The 16367-nt window shown below is 35.3% G+C and overlaps 1 protein-coding gene across 10 annotated transcripts in view; it reads left to right on the forward strand.

The window, feature by feature from the left end:
• The window catches only part of FBXW7 (F-box and WD repeat domain containing 7), a 220852-nt gene that overhangs the window by 113874 nt on the left and 90611 nt on the right, over positions 1-16367 (forward strand). For 4 of the 10 annotated variants that reach the window (XM_070611556.1, XM_070611562.1, XM_070611557.1 and 1 more), the window contains one exon: positions 15874-15923. The exons of the other annotated variants lie outside the window; for them this stretch is intronic. The gene's annotated coding sequence lies outside the window, so the exon portion shown is untranslated. The remainder of the gene's footprint in view (positions 1-15873; positions 15924-16367) is intronic. 10 annotated transcript variants of the gene reach the window in all.

Below are 16367 nucleotides of genomic sequence, written 5' to 3' on the forward strand. Positions count from 1 at the left end.
GATACTTATTGTATTAGAAATTAAAATTGAGAAATTTTAGTAACATAAACACAATTATATTAGCCATCAGAGCAATAGCATGATCGTAAGTTGTATAGTCAGAAGTTATATACACTTGGGAGAGAATGAGAGAGAAAAGACCAATAACTTCTTGGTGTTATGAAAATTGGGTTGACCTTGAAGACCTGGAAGGTCTGAGCAACTCCTAGTGGTCCCCAGACTACACTTTAAGTACCACTGACTGTTGCTAATTTTTCTTGCCACCTAAAAAGAGTCGGAACTGCACCCTTCCCCATGTAACCTTTGGTATGTTTTAGTTTGCAAGATAGTTACTGTAACCTTCTAAGTAGTACCCAAATTGAGTAAAGATTTGAGTTAGATATCTCCATTGACTGCTGACCTCCTTTCTTCTGATGTCATACTTTTCTCATGGTGAAGTAGCCCATTTTAAAGCCTTCTCTTAAAATTGATAACAGAAGTTTGTTTAATAGCTAGTAAGAATAACATATTAAATACTGACTAGGTGTCAGACACATCTTTAAACATTTTACATGCATTCTCTCTCTAATCCTCACAATAATCCTTTGAGATAGATGTACCATTTTAATCCCCTTTTGCAGATGAGGTAGCTGAGATTTAAAGACATTGAGTAATTTGCTCAAGGTTGCATAGCTAGGTAGTGGTAGAATTAGAGTTTGTATTGTTATTTAATTAATAAGCTGGGCTCTTAACCACTGAGTTTTATGACCTCAGTTTTATGTAGCTGTTTCACTGTCAATTTGGCTTTGACATTGTGCTGAAATGATCTATTTCTTAGTATTCTTCATTGATATTAATATTATTTCTTATTCTTACATCGGATCTAAAACTATTAGCTTCGCTGGAGCCAGGAATTGTTTGTCTTTGACCACAGTACTGTGATTTCCACTGCCCTGTGAGTGCCATTCAGAAAGACAGAGATTGAGAGGAACGACTGCCTTGATGGATAGTGCTTGAGAGGCAGTATTACACAGTTTAGTTTATGAACCTCATTTCTTCATCTGTAAAATAGAACCTACATCGTAAGTTTTGACAGTGAAATCAGGTTTCATATGTAAAACATTTAGCAAGGCCTTGCACAAAGTAAGATTCAATAATGGGTAATATTATTTCTCAGTTGTGTTGAGAATTGTTAAGGAAGCAAGATGACAAAGTTGGATAGCTTCTTTGGATTAGAGTCTATAGAATTTGATTTTGTAGTTTTGCCTAAAATCTTATCAGTTCATACTCTCAAAATACTTGTAATCATATGGAAGTATGGAGCTACATTACACAGTCAAACATAGCTTTAAGAGTACTTTGTAACTAGTAAGCAAAAGCAATTGTGCCTGAGTTTTTAGCTGTGGGGTGCTTGTACAAATTACTGAGACCCTTTGTTTTGTTCCTGAAGGAGGTGTAGGACACATCTCATGTGATTTCTTTTACTTTGCTGATGGGGAGCCTAAAAGATTTTTTTTTTTTTGTGCTAGGTCCCAGAACTCCTATCTGTGGCCCTGCCTGGAAGAGAGGCGATGTTTAGGGGTCTGAGAAAGGAGAGTGGTCTCTATTTAAGAAGAAGCTTTTATATGAAAGGGATAGTTATAGTGGTGTCATGTCCCTGTTATCTGTGCCTTTTGTTTCTTTTGCTACTGCCAGGTCTTTATTATACCTTGTTGGAAGTCAAGTTGGCCTAGTGGAATGAACATAATCCTTGGCTCAGACATATCTGAGTTTCAAACATGTTATTAAATCTTTATAAATCTTTGGGCAAGCGACCTTAATCTGAGCCTGTTTCCTGTTTTGGAAAATGGAAATAATGATCTCAGGGTTCTAGATTAAATGAATATACTGTACCTAGCACAGTGTTGGTTCTTAGCACTCTGTAAATGTTTGCTGATTACATGAATGCAGTGGAAGCATCTTTACTAATTTGAATATAAAACAGGTTTCTTAACCTATAAGGTTCCTTACTAATGTTGGTTTCTGTATCTCAAGTATTGCTGCAGTAGAAAAAAGAAGGCGTATTTTTATGACATTCAATTAATTATTCTTTTGAGTTAGCACTCTTAATTTTGTTTAGGTGAGAGGAATAACTTCAGAATGAAGGAATCCTACTCAGAAACTTGAAATTCTAAGAAATGTTCCCTCTAACAAATCTGAAAATCAGTAGTTTTGGGGAGCAGTGACCACTGTTATTGTCTTACTAGTTATTTAAATGGCTGAGTTTAGTGGTAAAATCCTTATGCAGTCTTCATTGTGATAAGGAATTCGAGTTGTGACCAACCCACAATGCTTCCTCTCTTAGTTTTAGATTGAGTGTACAACACAGCATTGTTTGTGCTGAAATTGAGAGTGTTTGGAAGTTTGAGAGTATTTTACAACTACTGCCTTGTTAGGTTTGTCCAGAAATACTGTTCTATAACCTGAAAAATTTTAAAAATTTTTTGTCTGAAACATTACAGATCATTACATAGGGATCTAATTTACTGATTCAATCATTACGACAGTGTTGCTTTATTTCTACATAAATAGAGAAGATCTTTGTGAGAAAATCATAATACTTCCTACCATTTAAAAAATAATAGCTCTCAGTCTTTACTAAAAAAGAAAGAAAAAAGTTTTAAGTGGATTATGAATGTTTCTTGGTATTAGAGTTAATGTTTCAGATCGGTTTTTTTCTTTTTGGATTTTCTTGGTAGTGGTGATGGTTTTCTGCTTCTTTTGCTTTTTCAGTCACCATAGTATTATCAGGTAAGGACATTGGTGGGCAGTGATGGAACCAAGCTAGAATGAAGTTTATTTTACCTGGTTTCTACTATAATTATATAACTTTTAGAAATTTTGCTCATCCGTATATCTTACAAAGGTCTAACTAGGGTAGATGTTTTTCTCATAATTTTTAAACAATATATAGCCACTACACTTTATTTCTTTTTGATGCAGGGCTTATGTCTTGGTCAGCGTTGTATCCCCAGTGCCTGGCACATGTTAGAGTTTATACATTTCTCTTTGTCAATTCAAATACACATTTTCTGAAGCCACACTGTGTGCAGTGCAGTCAGGCAGTATCTTGCCCCAATATGTCCATTCAACCTTCCTGCCAAGAGTTTGAAGAGGAAGAGGAGAGATTACCTGTGAATAGTGATTCTCTGGCATATTCATCTAAATGAGGTAACTGTTTTGCCTCAGAGAGCAAGAAAAGAAAACCAGGCAGGAGTTACCTGAGTTCTAATTGCACACATACCAACTAAAACCTCCCAGGAACCCAGGCAAGGGGGCATCAAGCAGTAGCAAATTAGATAAGGATTCTTCAATTTAAAAAGCAAATAGTAAGAAGACTTTTTATTTCCCTTTGTGGTCTACAATGGTTGCCATGCGAAAATTATGCTTATTAAGATGGGAATCCTGTTAAGAAAACAGACTTGCTAGTTTTCTATGGAAAATGAATTTTCTATATTACAGTGGTGTGCTTTTTCTGAAGTTCAAAACTTTCTCGTAAAATGATAGTGAGGCAGAGTAAAGGTGACAGCTAAAAGGATTTGAGTCCGTACTTGCTCATTGTGATAGTGTTGAGGCTTTCATTAAAGATGCTGAGTTATTTCTGAAATTTAACAGATTCTGGTTTTCTTTGGTCCCTGTGGTCATTGCCTCGTTAGGGTAGTGTCTTCAGATGTTGTTCTTTTAGTACAGTTGCTTATGTGGCTCTATCATATTCTTTGTTCAGAATTCTCTCTACCTGCTACAGAACATTTCACAGTGAACCATGTGCTGACTCCTCAATACTAGGAGTTATGGACTCTGGGAAAACTGCCACTTCTCCTGTTGGGGTGGAAAAATCAGTAAACTGGGCTTTTATCCTGGCTCTCTGATGTGATCGTATCTGGTATTAGTGTAGGGAAGACCCAACTATTGGACCAAGAGCAAAGAAAACCAAAATCTTCAGTGTATAACAGGCTCACAATGGGAGAGTCAAAGACAGCAGAGAAGTTTTTGCATTGTCCTCAATTAGTATATACATTTTTAATTGAGGTGCTTTTTATGTAAAGTGAAATGCACAGATGAGTTTTGACAGTTGTATATACCTATGTAACTAACACCTCAATCAAAATATAGAATATTTCTGTCATTTCCAGAATTTCCCTCATATTCCATTTCATTCAGTCCACCCTCGGGTATTACTGTTCTGTTTACTATCACCATAGGTTAGTTGTCTGTATTCTTAAACATCGTATAAATAGAATCACATAGTGTTGTTTTTTTGTGTGTCTTCTTTCATTCAACATGTTGTTTTTGATATTCATGTTGTATGTATCAGAAGTGCATTCCTTTTTTTTCATGTGTACTGTTCCACTGTATGAATATATCTCAATTTATTTATCCATTTTCCTATTGATGAACATTTCAGTTATTTTTAGTTTTGGCTGTTTTGAATAAAGCTGCTATAAGCATTCTTCTACCAATCTATTTGTGGACATTTCTCCTGGGTAAGTACCTAGGAGGTATATGTGCTAGCTCTCAGGGTAAGTGTGTGTTTTTATAAGAAACTGCCAAATGGTTTTCTACAGTGGTTGTGCCATTTTACAATCACACTGACCATGTATGAGAGTTTCCATTGTTTCCTATTTTCACCAACATTTGGTGGCGTTTGGTCTCTTTTAATTTTTGCAGTTCTTGTGGATGGAAAGTTGTATTGCACAGTGGTTTTAATTTGCGTTTCCTTGATGTTGTTGAGCACGTTTTCCATGTGTTTATCAACCCTTTAATATCTTCTTTAGTCAACTCTGTGTCTTTCATCCATTTTTTCACTCAATATTTGAATGATGAATGACTGAATTAGTAATGAATGACTTCTGTGATTGTTAACCTTCCTCACACAGATTTCAGCTTTCTTATGCAAGCCTGACACTCCTCGAGCTCCAAGCCAGGGTGACAGCACTGCTCTACCTAAAAGACCTGTAGGAGGGATCTATTTGCTCAGTCATAGGGTTTTTTTCCCCCCAAAAGTAGACTTCAGTCTTGAACTACCACAAAGAAATAGAAATATCTGGTAACAGTTTAAGATGGACACTTTAATTTTCATGTTTTAAAAATCTTTATTTGTCATTCTTTTTAGTTAGCAGTCTACAAGAGAAGTTATTGAATATATCCTAGGAAATGGAAAAATTACCCTATGAATTTTCTATGTATTTGTTGGTTATCACTTTTAGAAATTATAGGAGGTAATATAATATATGGACAGTAGTAGAGTTATATGGACAGTTGAATATCACTTCCTGAAAGTGGAAAAGCCTGTTTATTGTCTATATGTATGCATTGTTGTGTCCTGCATTTTAAAGCTCAGCATTGTAACATATGCTTGATACGTGGTGTCAGCTAACTTCAAAAAGAGGAAAAAAGCAAAAGTAGTTCTTCATGGAATTGGAAGGTGAGACACTTGAAGTAGCAAACATGTCCACTTTTCTAGCCTTCTGCTTCCTATAATATATATAAAAAGAGATAATTCACAATATGTTAATCAAGTCAGTCCTCTGTGCTCAAGCTTACGCCTTTGTCAACCTGATAGTTACTGTACTTTTTTCTCTTACTGTGTTCCCCAACTTTTCCCTAAATGTTTCACCACTATTTTCTGCCCTTTTTATAAGTGGATGGATGAGGTCCTTGTATGCAAGATCTGTGCTTGCCATTTTCAGCAAGTTCTATGACACAGAAGAAGAGAAGAGTGAGGGAAGGTGACTTACATTGTCAGAGTTAGTAAAGGATGGGCAAAGAAATATGTCAAAGAGAAGGAAACATCCTCTACAAAGATACAGACAGAACATATAGCATACTGAGAGAATACAAGTGGATCAATATTGTTGGGTAATGTACAGTTTAAGACAAACCATTGTGTATTGAAGATGAATAGAGTTGAGCCCAGATTAAGAACATCTTGTGTACTGTGCTTAGGAGTTTAGATTTTTATCTTAGAGTAGTTTTCAAAAGTTCTGCAGATTTACTCAGGGGTTGCTAATTCACTCTGTGCACACCGTCCTCCTCTCCCCTCCTACCTTCCTCCCTCACAAGATCTCTCTTTATCTGTTTAATATTTTGTCTTCATTTGGGCAAAGGGTTCAGCATGTAAAAAGTTGCCAAACTGCCACTGAGGTGTGGACATTCGACGTTCTGGCAGCATATAGAAGGTAGATGAGAGGGGTAGGAGACAAAAGGTAGAGAGATTACTGGGATGCTATTCAAATAGTTTGGGCAAGAGACTGATGGTATCTGCTTATTAAACAGTACTAGAGAAGTGGGATGGATTGTAGAGCTACTTAAGAGGTAGACTTGGGAGGACTTAGTGATGATATGAGTGGGTGACAAAAGTGTGGGGACAAGGCAAAGGTAGTAACAGATGATGGAAACCAGAATGACGTCCAGATTTCTCCCCTTCCCCTTATTTTTAACTTTCAGGAAAGTTCCAAGTATAGTACTAGGAGCTTATTTTGCCCCCAGAACCATTTGATAAGTTGCCAGCATAATGCACCATCACCCTCAAACACTTGAGTATGCATTTCTTATGAGCAAGGATATTCTCCTGCATACTCACAATATAGCCATTCAAATCAGGACATTAACATTGATGTATTAGATCATCTATTCCTCAGACCCTATTGGAGTTTCTCCAGTTGTTCAAATACTATCTTGTGTAACAGAAAGATTCCATTCAAAAATCATGGTTGCATTTAGTTTTCACGTATCTGGAACAGTTCTTTGATCTTTACATTCATTCCTTTAACACTTTTGAAGATTACAGGCCAGTTATTTGGAACAAAGACCCTTAATTTGGATTGTCTGGTGTTTCCTCATTAGTGGATTCAGGTTATGCATCGTTGGCAGGAATATCACAGAAGTGATGCCATGTTACTCTCATTGCTTCCTATTAGGGAAACATGGTTTCAATTGTCCCATTACTGATATTCGCTTTCAGCCTTTCTCAATCTTTTTACACTGGAGGAACACTTAAAATAATTTTCTGATCTTGGGAACTCATAAATAAAAATTATTGTATCTACAGCTCATGGTACATTAGCTTGATCAGTAAGTTGTAGATATACAATTCATTGATGATTGTCAGTGTTCTTTTGAGCAGAGATTATTCTTTTTCTGTGGATATGTTTGTATGGCAAATTCATTAGCTGTTTCTTTTTGTGTGGTTCCCCCATCCCACAAAGGATATCAGCTCTAATACAAGTTTGTAGAGCAGATAGAGGAAATTCCAGTTCTTTTCTTTTTTTTACTTTACTACTTTATCTTTTTTTACCTTAACCAAATAGGCCTTAGCACAAATGCCTACCATGTAAGATCCAAATGAGATATGGTATGTGCAAGAGTAGTTTTCCCCCTATATTTAAAACTAAAAATGGCATTTTTGCCAACTTTTCTTAGGGGAAAATACAATGCCCTTGTAATTAAGCTTAGCTTACTTTCCCTGAAATTAATCTCTTTTATCTTTTCATAAATTTTGCAGACTCATAAGAAACGTAATAAATTTCGCATAACTAGCTTAAGCCAAAATGGAACTTAATTTTTCTTAATGTAGACTCAGCACATTTAATTTAAATAAAGGTTGTAAATTGATTTTAATTAATGTTATTTATTGACAGTGTTGAATAGTAAAGCCACTAAAACCCTAAGCCAAAGCAATATGAATGAAAATATTGCCGAGACACAATTTTATACAAGACTTTGAAAAAGTATTTTCTTCCTCAGTGATATAATCAGGCTCAAATGTAGGCCTAGCGGTTAGAAAATGCCTTCTTTTATAGGCTCATATATGCATAAAAGTGTTATTTTTGAATCTTAAAATAAAAATTATATTTCTCTCTTTACCGTGAGTTTGCCTCTTTAATGTAAAAATTATATTTACCTTGTGTGCTTGTTTTTTGCTTCACAAATATCAATTCAGGGTCAAACATGAGATAAGCGAGCACATAGAAATTCCTTTTCAACTGAAATCAGACAATTTCTTAGCTTACTCTTGATGTTCATTGAATAAGAAAAAGAGTTCATATATGTGAGAAGTTGAAAACTGCGAATGTTCATTGTTTTCCTATGAGTAGCAAAATATTCTTGTCTTCACAGAAATCTAGAACTTGTTAAGGACAGATCAGTAAAACTCATCTTGAATGTTTAAGACTGCAGCCCTTCTTCCTTTTTTTCTCAAGTCAAATTCTCACAATCAGAAGATTCAGAAAAGGAGTTCCTGCTCAGTGATATACTTGTGTTGAAAGGGAAGGAAAATCAGTTCACTTTGGTCCTGCAGCTTTTCCAGGTGGTTTCCAGTAAGACATGAGACTTACTGATGATCCTTCACTCAAGCCCAAACAGCAGTGGAAACATTTCAAGATTTCTTTTTGTAATATGATGTTTTCCAAAAGTGCATTTTCCTTTTAAATCCAAGAATCTTGTTCCTTGAACTCAAAAACATTTTCTTCATACCTTACAGAGACTGAAGAGTAAATGCTGCATTGGCTAGTTTCTGCAGCCATTCTTCATCTTCAAAGTATTCAACCAAATCTAGCCTTCTGTTGTCTTAAAAGGAACCCTTTCAGCTCAAGTAACCTGTTGATAACTTTTTGTCTGCTAAGCCACTGGATTTCTTTATGTAGTAGTAGCTGTTCTTTAAAGATTCTGGAGTAAAATGACCTTTGTTTAATGAAGTAAACCATTTTATAGTGTCTTCCAGAACTTTTTAATTTCATCTCGAGTTTTTGACCCTGGTGCATGGATGCCTTCTATGTCAATTCAGGTCCCCAGAGAAACAGATGTCAAGACAAGATTTGATGTGCAGGGATCCCTCCCCTCCAGAATTGGCTGTTGAGCATTCCTACCATGCTCAGTCATTTGCTGGGGGAAGCCTAGAGGAAGCATGGCAGGGTGTAAATGTTGCAGTGGATTCCAAGGTGAGGGAGCTGGGGGCTGTCAAGCAGCTCTGCTTTTCATAGCAGTTTCTGTTGAAGGGATATTGGAGCAGGGCACTAATACAGCCGCCACACTCTCCTTATCTCATTTGGGCTTTGACACTACCCTGTCAGGTGGACACCTTTCTTACTTTGCTCACATTTGATGCCTCCACCTAAACGTATGTTCTCATTCTACTTTGCCTTTTGACGTGCAGGGCTCCTCCACCGTATAGATCATTCCTCACCCTTCTCATAGTCAGGCTTTGACGCTCGTGCTTGTCTTTGTCTCTTTCCTCCCACCATCCCACGCATATTGGGAGATACTCCTCACTCTGCTTGGACTGACCTCTCTCTGCTGGACCGCCACCCTGCCTTCTACATATACCTACCTTACTTGGCTCCATCTGACAGCTTTAAAACTCACTTATTGAGGGAGGGGATAGTAGGAGGAAGAGGAAGAGCCATCTGGGCTTCTTAAATCTGGAACTGGCTAGAATATGATTCCATTCACTGAGATAGAGAAAATAGTAGGATCTAAGAACAAATTTGGGCCGGGGTAGGCGCAGGGGATAGTGTGTGTGTGTGTGTGTGTGTGTGTGTGTGTGTGAAACAGGAGTTTGGGTTTTAAAATAATGAATTTGGGGTGACTGTGGGACATCTTGGTAAAACTAATAGGCTCAGTAGAGGAGTTTGGCTGGAGCTAATAGAGTTGGTTGTTACTAGCTTCTATGTGATAGTTAAAACCCTAGGTTTCAAAGAAACTGCAACAAGGAAGGAGCTGGCAATGGAGAATAACACCAGTGCTGCCTGAGGGATGATACCAAGGAAAGGGTGATACCAAGGGAAACTAAGGGACAAGAGAGTTGTAAAGAAGAGGGAGTGCTTGTTCAACAATGAGAAAAGCTACAAAAATGGTAAAAGATCCATTGAGTTTTAGCAACCAGTTTAAAATTTAGTTAGAGTAAACCCAGATTGCAGAGGTTGTGGAGTTGAATGGGAATGAGGATTTAAGTTTGTCCAAAACAAAAATATATGTTGTAAGTTAAATAACTTAAAAAAAAGTATTTTCATGTGGACTGAGAAATGGCGTTTTGCATCTTTCCTCGTAAGGATATATATGATTGATGAGGTGTGTAGATTTAAATTATTCAGTTCAAAACTATAAAACTTAGTGAATACTTGCTACTTGTATGATGCTCCCCATCTTGTTCATTTTGTGTTCATTTTGTTAATCTACATTACGAAGGATCTGTTCAGCCAATTTTAGTTCCTGGAAAATTTTCACCTTAAGTTACATATATGGTTTCCTAGTTAGCTGCAGTATAGGAGATGTGGAAGTAGAATTACTCAACAAATTATGTGCTTTTGAAGTATTAATCTTTTTAGTCACAAATTTTTTTATAGCCTGTGCTAAAAACAAGAAGTTTTTTAAAAGAAAAAAATTATTTTTATGACTTAGAAGGTAATTTATAAATAAATGTTAAGATATTATATTTATACCTTATCAGTTTCAAAAGTATTACAAGTGACTTGTTCAGTACAGACTACAACTTTAGAAATAATGTATTTAAAATAGTTGTTATTGTGTTTGTGACCTGGCTTGAAGTTCTTTGGTGAAGAAAGTATGCTCAGCACTTGACTGGCTTTCAAAAGATTTAATAATTGTTTACCCAATAAACAAATGTTTTGAGGACCTACTGAGCCAAGCATTTTTGTAGGTGCTGAAGATAACAGTGGTGAAAAAGGAAAGTCTCTTTCTTTATGGAGCTTAAATTCTAGTGGGAGAGGCAGATGATAATACATGAATAAATGGATGGATGGATAGATAGGCACTTATATAGCAGGCACTATTCTAGTGCTTTTATACAGTGCTCTGGAGAAGAGCAAAGAGAAAAGGGAGGGCGATGCAAGGGAGTTATTATTTTGAATGGAATGATTAGGGAAAGCATCATTGATTAGGGGACATTTGAACAGCATGCTGAAGGAAGTAATGAGAAGAACCCTGCAGGTATATGGGAGGGAGCATTCAGGCAGAGGGAATAGTAGTGCAAAGATTCTGAGGTAGCAGCATATTTTCTTCCTGAAGAAAGAACAAGGACAGAAAGAGTAGAGCAAAGTGAAAAAGAGAGAATAGTAGAATATGAGCTCAGAGCAGTGGAATGTATATAGATTATATAGGGCTTAACAGGCAATTATAGAAAGAATTGATTTTTATTCTGAGTGAGATGGGAAGATCTTGGTGGATTTTGAGTAGCAGAGTGATGGTAAGACTGACTTTATCATGTCTTCCAGATACTTGCTGTTAATCAGTTTGACATAGTAATTAATAGACAAATTATTAATTTGGAGTATAGAGAGTTCATAATATGAAATTTAAGTGTTAGTAAGTAGTGTGGTCAGAAGAGGATACTTGGTGATTAGGAAGGCTCTTTAGGATTCAGTGAAAATCCTAAACTGCTTGTGGAAGGTGATTCCAAGCTTTTGAGTTATCCTTCGAATAATTGGTTCCATTTGGTTTATTTTCCTGCCATCTGTGTCTTAAAGCTTCTTAAATGACTTTGTAGCTCAAGCCTAATGGGTCATTCCTGCCATGCAACTTCTGAAAATGTTAATATTGCACAATCATTTGGAGGCTTTGACAATTTGCTTAAGTTACCCCTTGCTTTATTAATGTAACCAGTATTCCTCAGCGTCCACTATGATTTCAAGGTTAGTCTTGGCCTTGGTATCTTCTTTTGAGGCTCACAACTCTAGTTCACTCTGAGACAGGCTTTTAGAACTCAATTTGTTTACCATGTATACTACGCCCACTTTAATTCCTTTAAGCATCCTAAGATATACGGGTCAAATGGTTTTGAATAATCAAGTCTTTTGGAAAGCATAGTTCATGAGAAACTGAAATTAGGTCTGAAGTGCCACCAAATCAATAAGGTATAATGACTAAAAGTTACCGTGTATTTTCTAGGACTTGAGGAAAGTCACGTAGTAGTTGTCTTTTATCTCAGTAACCTCGTTTTTGAATGTTTTTGAAGAGTAAAATTATTATAATACTTCTCATTCATCCTGGGAGCTGACTGTAGGCCTCTCTACCTTTAGGTACCTTTAGGTTCAGACTTCTCTGGACTTCACACAATAGTGAAAGATGCTATGGGAAGAACCTTGTTCTCCCCATTTACAAAGGGAAAAGTGATGCCCCTCCCCACTTTTCTTTTCCAGCAATTACTTTATACAGAGTCCAACTTTATTTTATATGGGCTATCTGAACTTTTGATTTATTTGAAAACTTTAGTGATGAATATCTATATTAGAGCTTTAAATTTGATCATTTATCCTTTGTTAAATTACCAGAACCATAGTAATAGGTAATGCTGTGACTTCATCATTGTTGTCTCAGAATACGATGTGAATCTTGCATTCCAAGCAGTGGTCTCTCTAGAAGATTTAGATAAAGTAGGTATAGTCCATCCTCATAAAGTTCGTGCACTCCGCTTTGGCGGCCCAGGGTTTCACCAGTTCAGATCCTGGGTGCAGACCTAGCACACTCATCAAGCCATGCTGAGTTGGCGTCCCACATAGCACAACTAGAAGGACCTACAACAAAAATATACAACTGTCTACTGGGGGCGCTTTGGGGAAGAAGCAGAAGCAGAAGAAGAAAGATTGACAACAGATGTTAGCTCAGGTGCCAATCTTTAAAAAGAAAAAAAAGAGTTTAGAATTAGAATTTAAAAGCAAAAATGTGCATTCTTTTGTTAATACTTCATTTATTAACTTTTCCTATATGGCGGTTTTAAGTTTTAGATTATGGGTATTTAATTTTTTTTGTTTATGTGGGACTTATATTTTTAAAAATCTTTTCCCCCCTTAAAAGTATTTAGTAGTTTATTCTAATTTGTTATTAATTATTGGATAAATACTTATGTTAGGTCATTCGCTTATTTAATAGATTGTTAGAAAACTGATTTCCTAAAAATATTGGTTTTTGCTTAAATTTAAATTTATGAATACTGAGGAAAATGAAGTTTTTTCTCCTTAGTTTCTATATGTTTATTCCCATTTTCCATTCTCAAAATGGATCAGAGAAATCCAATATAATATATACAGGACTTGGAAAAACTTTTATAAGTCTATCAATTAGGTATTTTCAGCTTCTTCAGATATTCTGGAGTTCCTGTAATCTGACTGTTAGCTCTGTCATTGTGTATTTTATATTGGCTATACCTTAAATCTGATTCATCTACTTGGATTTACCATTTTTGACCAGGACTATCTATAAGAATTTGTATTATTTTGGAAGCTATTTACATGCCATGCTCTAAATATGAGTCAACTAACTTTATTAGTTTAAATTAAGACACTTTCTTCTCTGTTCCTCCAGTATAACACTAAAGTTACGCAATGATAGTGATTTCAATCTTTGGTATTTCAATATTTGGTTACCAATTCATAACTGGTAACAGAAGTATTCAGTGATGACCTGTACTGGTACTATTTTAGAAATACTAGTCATAAACTTTCTATTTGTTGGTAGTCTGGCTGCTTACCGACAGTCTCTTCCCTTCTTTACACACATTCTTTATGATTCATTTTATGACCTTTGTTCTCTCATCTTTTCACTTTGTAAGTTGCTCTTAATATGTCACTTAACCTGTTTCAATCTTGTAAAAATATGCCTATTAGGTTGGACACACAGAGAACAATTGGGGGCCTGTGTTATCCCAGTCAGTGTCCCTGATTTCATGCTGGTCTATGCGTAAACATCCAAGTGAAAAATGTCCTTATTAATTGTTAGGAGAGCTAGACTTTAGATACAGTTACTAAAGCAACATTTTGATTCTCTTTTTGAAGAAAATCTATGAATAGCAGATTTACCTTTGTATATGTTGGGATACCATATATATATTCATTTGTGTAGGTCAGTGTTTTTCAACATGTTATTTTTAACCTGTTTTCCTGTGATGTTTTCATAGTTTATCTTTGACAAATACTAGCTAGTAAGATTTTGATGTTAATCTTTTCATTACCTTTATTTTCTATAGTTTATCTTCTGAAAACATGATGTATTTAATGTGTTTTTTCTAAGGAACCCTACTTTCTACTTCAAATAGAAATTTTGTGTTGCGCTTGCCTGGGTGGTAAACAAGAACCACTTTTAAAAGTCACATTTAATATATATCACATCATGGTTTATTGATGACGTTTGATCATCAAAATCTTCTGCACCAAGGAAAGTTCTCTTCCTCTCTCCCTGGAGGACTATTTCATACCTCTATCTTCAAATTTCTAACACCTCCTCTCCCAAGATCACTCTCAGCTTTCTTCTTCCCAAGATCACCTTACGTCCTACTTTACAAAGAAAAGCAAAAAAAAATTGAAGGAAGTACTGAGTAGGGAACTTCCAAAGACTCCCACTACTATAAAAACCTACCTACTTTCAACTGTTTGCACATTGAGTAATGTGATAAGTAAATTTAAAGTACCTATAATACCACCCTGCTTTTTCATCTATTATCATAAGTGAAATATCTATTTTCCTAATGAAAGCCAGTTCTTTCACTTTTGTGCTCTTTCTCATCATTTTTTTTTAATTACCTAAGGACGTCACTTCACAATTTCATCTTTCTCGATTGCACTGTCAACTTTTTGTTTAATGCTGGATCATTCTTGTCAGTGTACAGATATGCTGCTAGTTCTCCAGTCTTAAAGAATCAAAAATCTTCTCTTGACACTGTTTTTCCTACCAATTACCCCTTCCTTCCTTTTGTTCCCTTTTGCAGCAAACTCCTAACTTGTCCATACTCACCATCTCTATTCTCTTTTCGCAGTCTCTTAAATCTACTGTGTTCAGACTTCAACTAACAAAAAGTGCTCCTATTACTAGTGACTTCCATGTTGCTGAATCTAGCCGTCATTTCTTTGTTTCATCCTCCTTGGTGTATCAGCAACAGTCATTCTTTACTTTCTCCTCTTGGATATGGTTTCTTTACTTGACTTCAAGGATACCACCCATTCCTAGCTTTCCTTAGTCATCTTTGCTGGTTACTCCTCTTCTTTAGGAATGTTGGAGTGCCTCAGGGCTCAATCTTTGGAGCTCTTCTCTTTTTACACTTACACTTCTAGTGTAATTAGAATTAAAAAATTTTTCCCCTACCCTACAGCTTATTTCTTAGAAAGTATAGGTTATAGAAAAGAAAATGAAATATTGCTATTTTAAAACTATCTTTCAGACTTTCTTGATCTCATTTCAAAGCTTGCAATGAAGACTGTGGACCTTTGGGAGAACGACCATCTAGTGGCAAGAGTTGGAAAAATAGATAAGACTGCTTTAATGTAGTTACTCTTGGGGCATGACAGAAAATGAATATTGTATTTCTTATATCTCATAAATCTTAAATATTTTTTAAAAGGAATTTTATATGAACTTGTGTAATACGTTGGCATTATTTTATGAAAATGTAACTTCGAACATGTCCTATATATTTGCAAAGGATGAAATTTAAGAAGGAACATTATGAAGATTCTACATCAGATCAATTTTAAGAGCCTATGTTCAAAAACGTGAAAGTAAACACACTTGATATATAAAATTTGAGAAATATGGTAAAAAATAAATTTAAAGCACATATAATACCACTACCTAAATGCAATTTATATGAAATATTGTCTTCTAGTCTTTATGCAGTTGTGATCATATAATTTCCTGCGTTTTGCCCTTAGCGTAATATAATATCAACATCTATGTTTTCACAATATTTTTATGAACATCATATTTAGGGATTGCAGTATATATATCCCATCTCAGGGATTCGTTTGTCTTGAACATTTGGATTTTGATTATTTTTATTTACATTCATTTTTGCTTCTGTGGATAAGGCTGCAGTGAGCATCCTCTGCATAATTTCTTTTTCTATTTTAGGGTTACTTCCTTAGGATAGATTGCCAGAAGTGGAGTTACTGGGTCAGAGGGTATGAACTTATGAACTTTTTTCCTTCTAAAAAAATTTTTTTCTTATTTGGTGTTTATTTGATTTATATTCATTGTGAAAAATGAAAATCATAATGACTTGGTATCTGTCAGAAAACTGTCTAAAGGCAAGGTTCTCTGATCAGAGAAGTTTGAGAAATTCCTAAGGTAAAAAAGCCTTTTTATCTTGGTTTACTTCAGCATTTCCTGAACTTAACTGAGCATTGAATAATTTTTTTGTGATATACTTCTTAACATATTGTGAAAGTTCTACAAAGGATGTAGTTTACAAACTACTGATGTAAAATTTAAAATTGTCTTATTGGTTAAATTATGTTTTATTAATCAGAGCAACTAAATTAAACTATAAAGCTTCATTCTGAAATTATTTTTGCAAAGGATATTTTTTAAACAGATAAAACTGTTTACTGTATGATTTTTGTGTA

Source organism: Equus przewalskii, chromosome 2, assembly GCF_037783145.1.
Source record: "Equus przewalskii isolate Varuska chromosome 2, EquPr2, whole genome shotgun sequence".
Taxonomy (NCBI): Eukaryota; Metazoa; Chordata; class Mammalia; order Perissodactyla; family Equidae; genus Equus; species Equus przewalskii.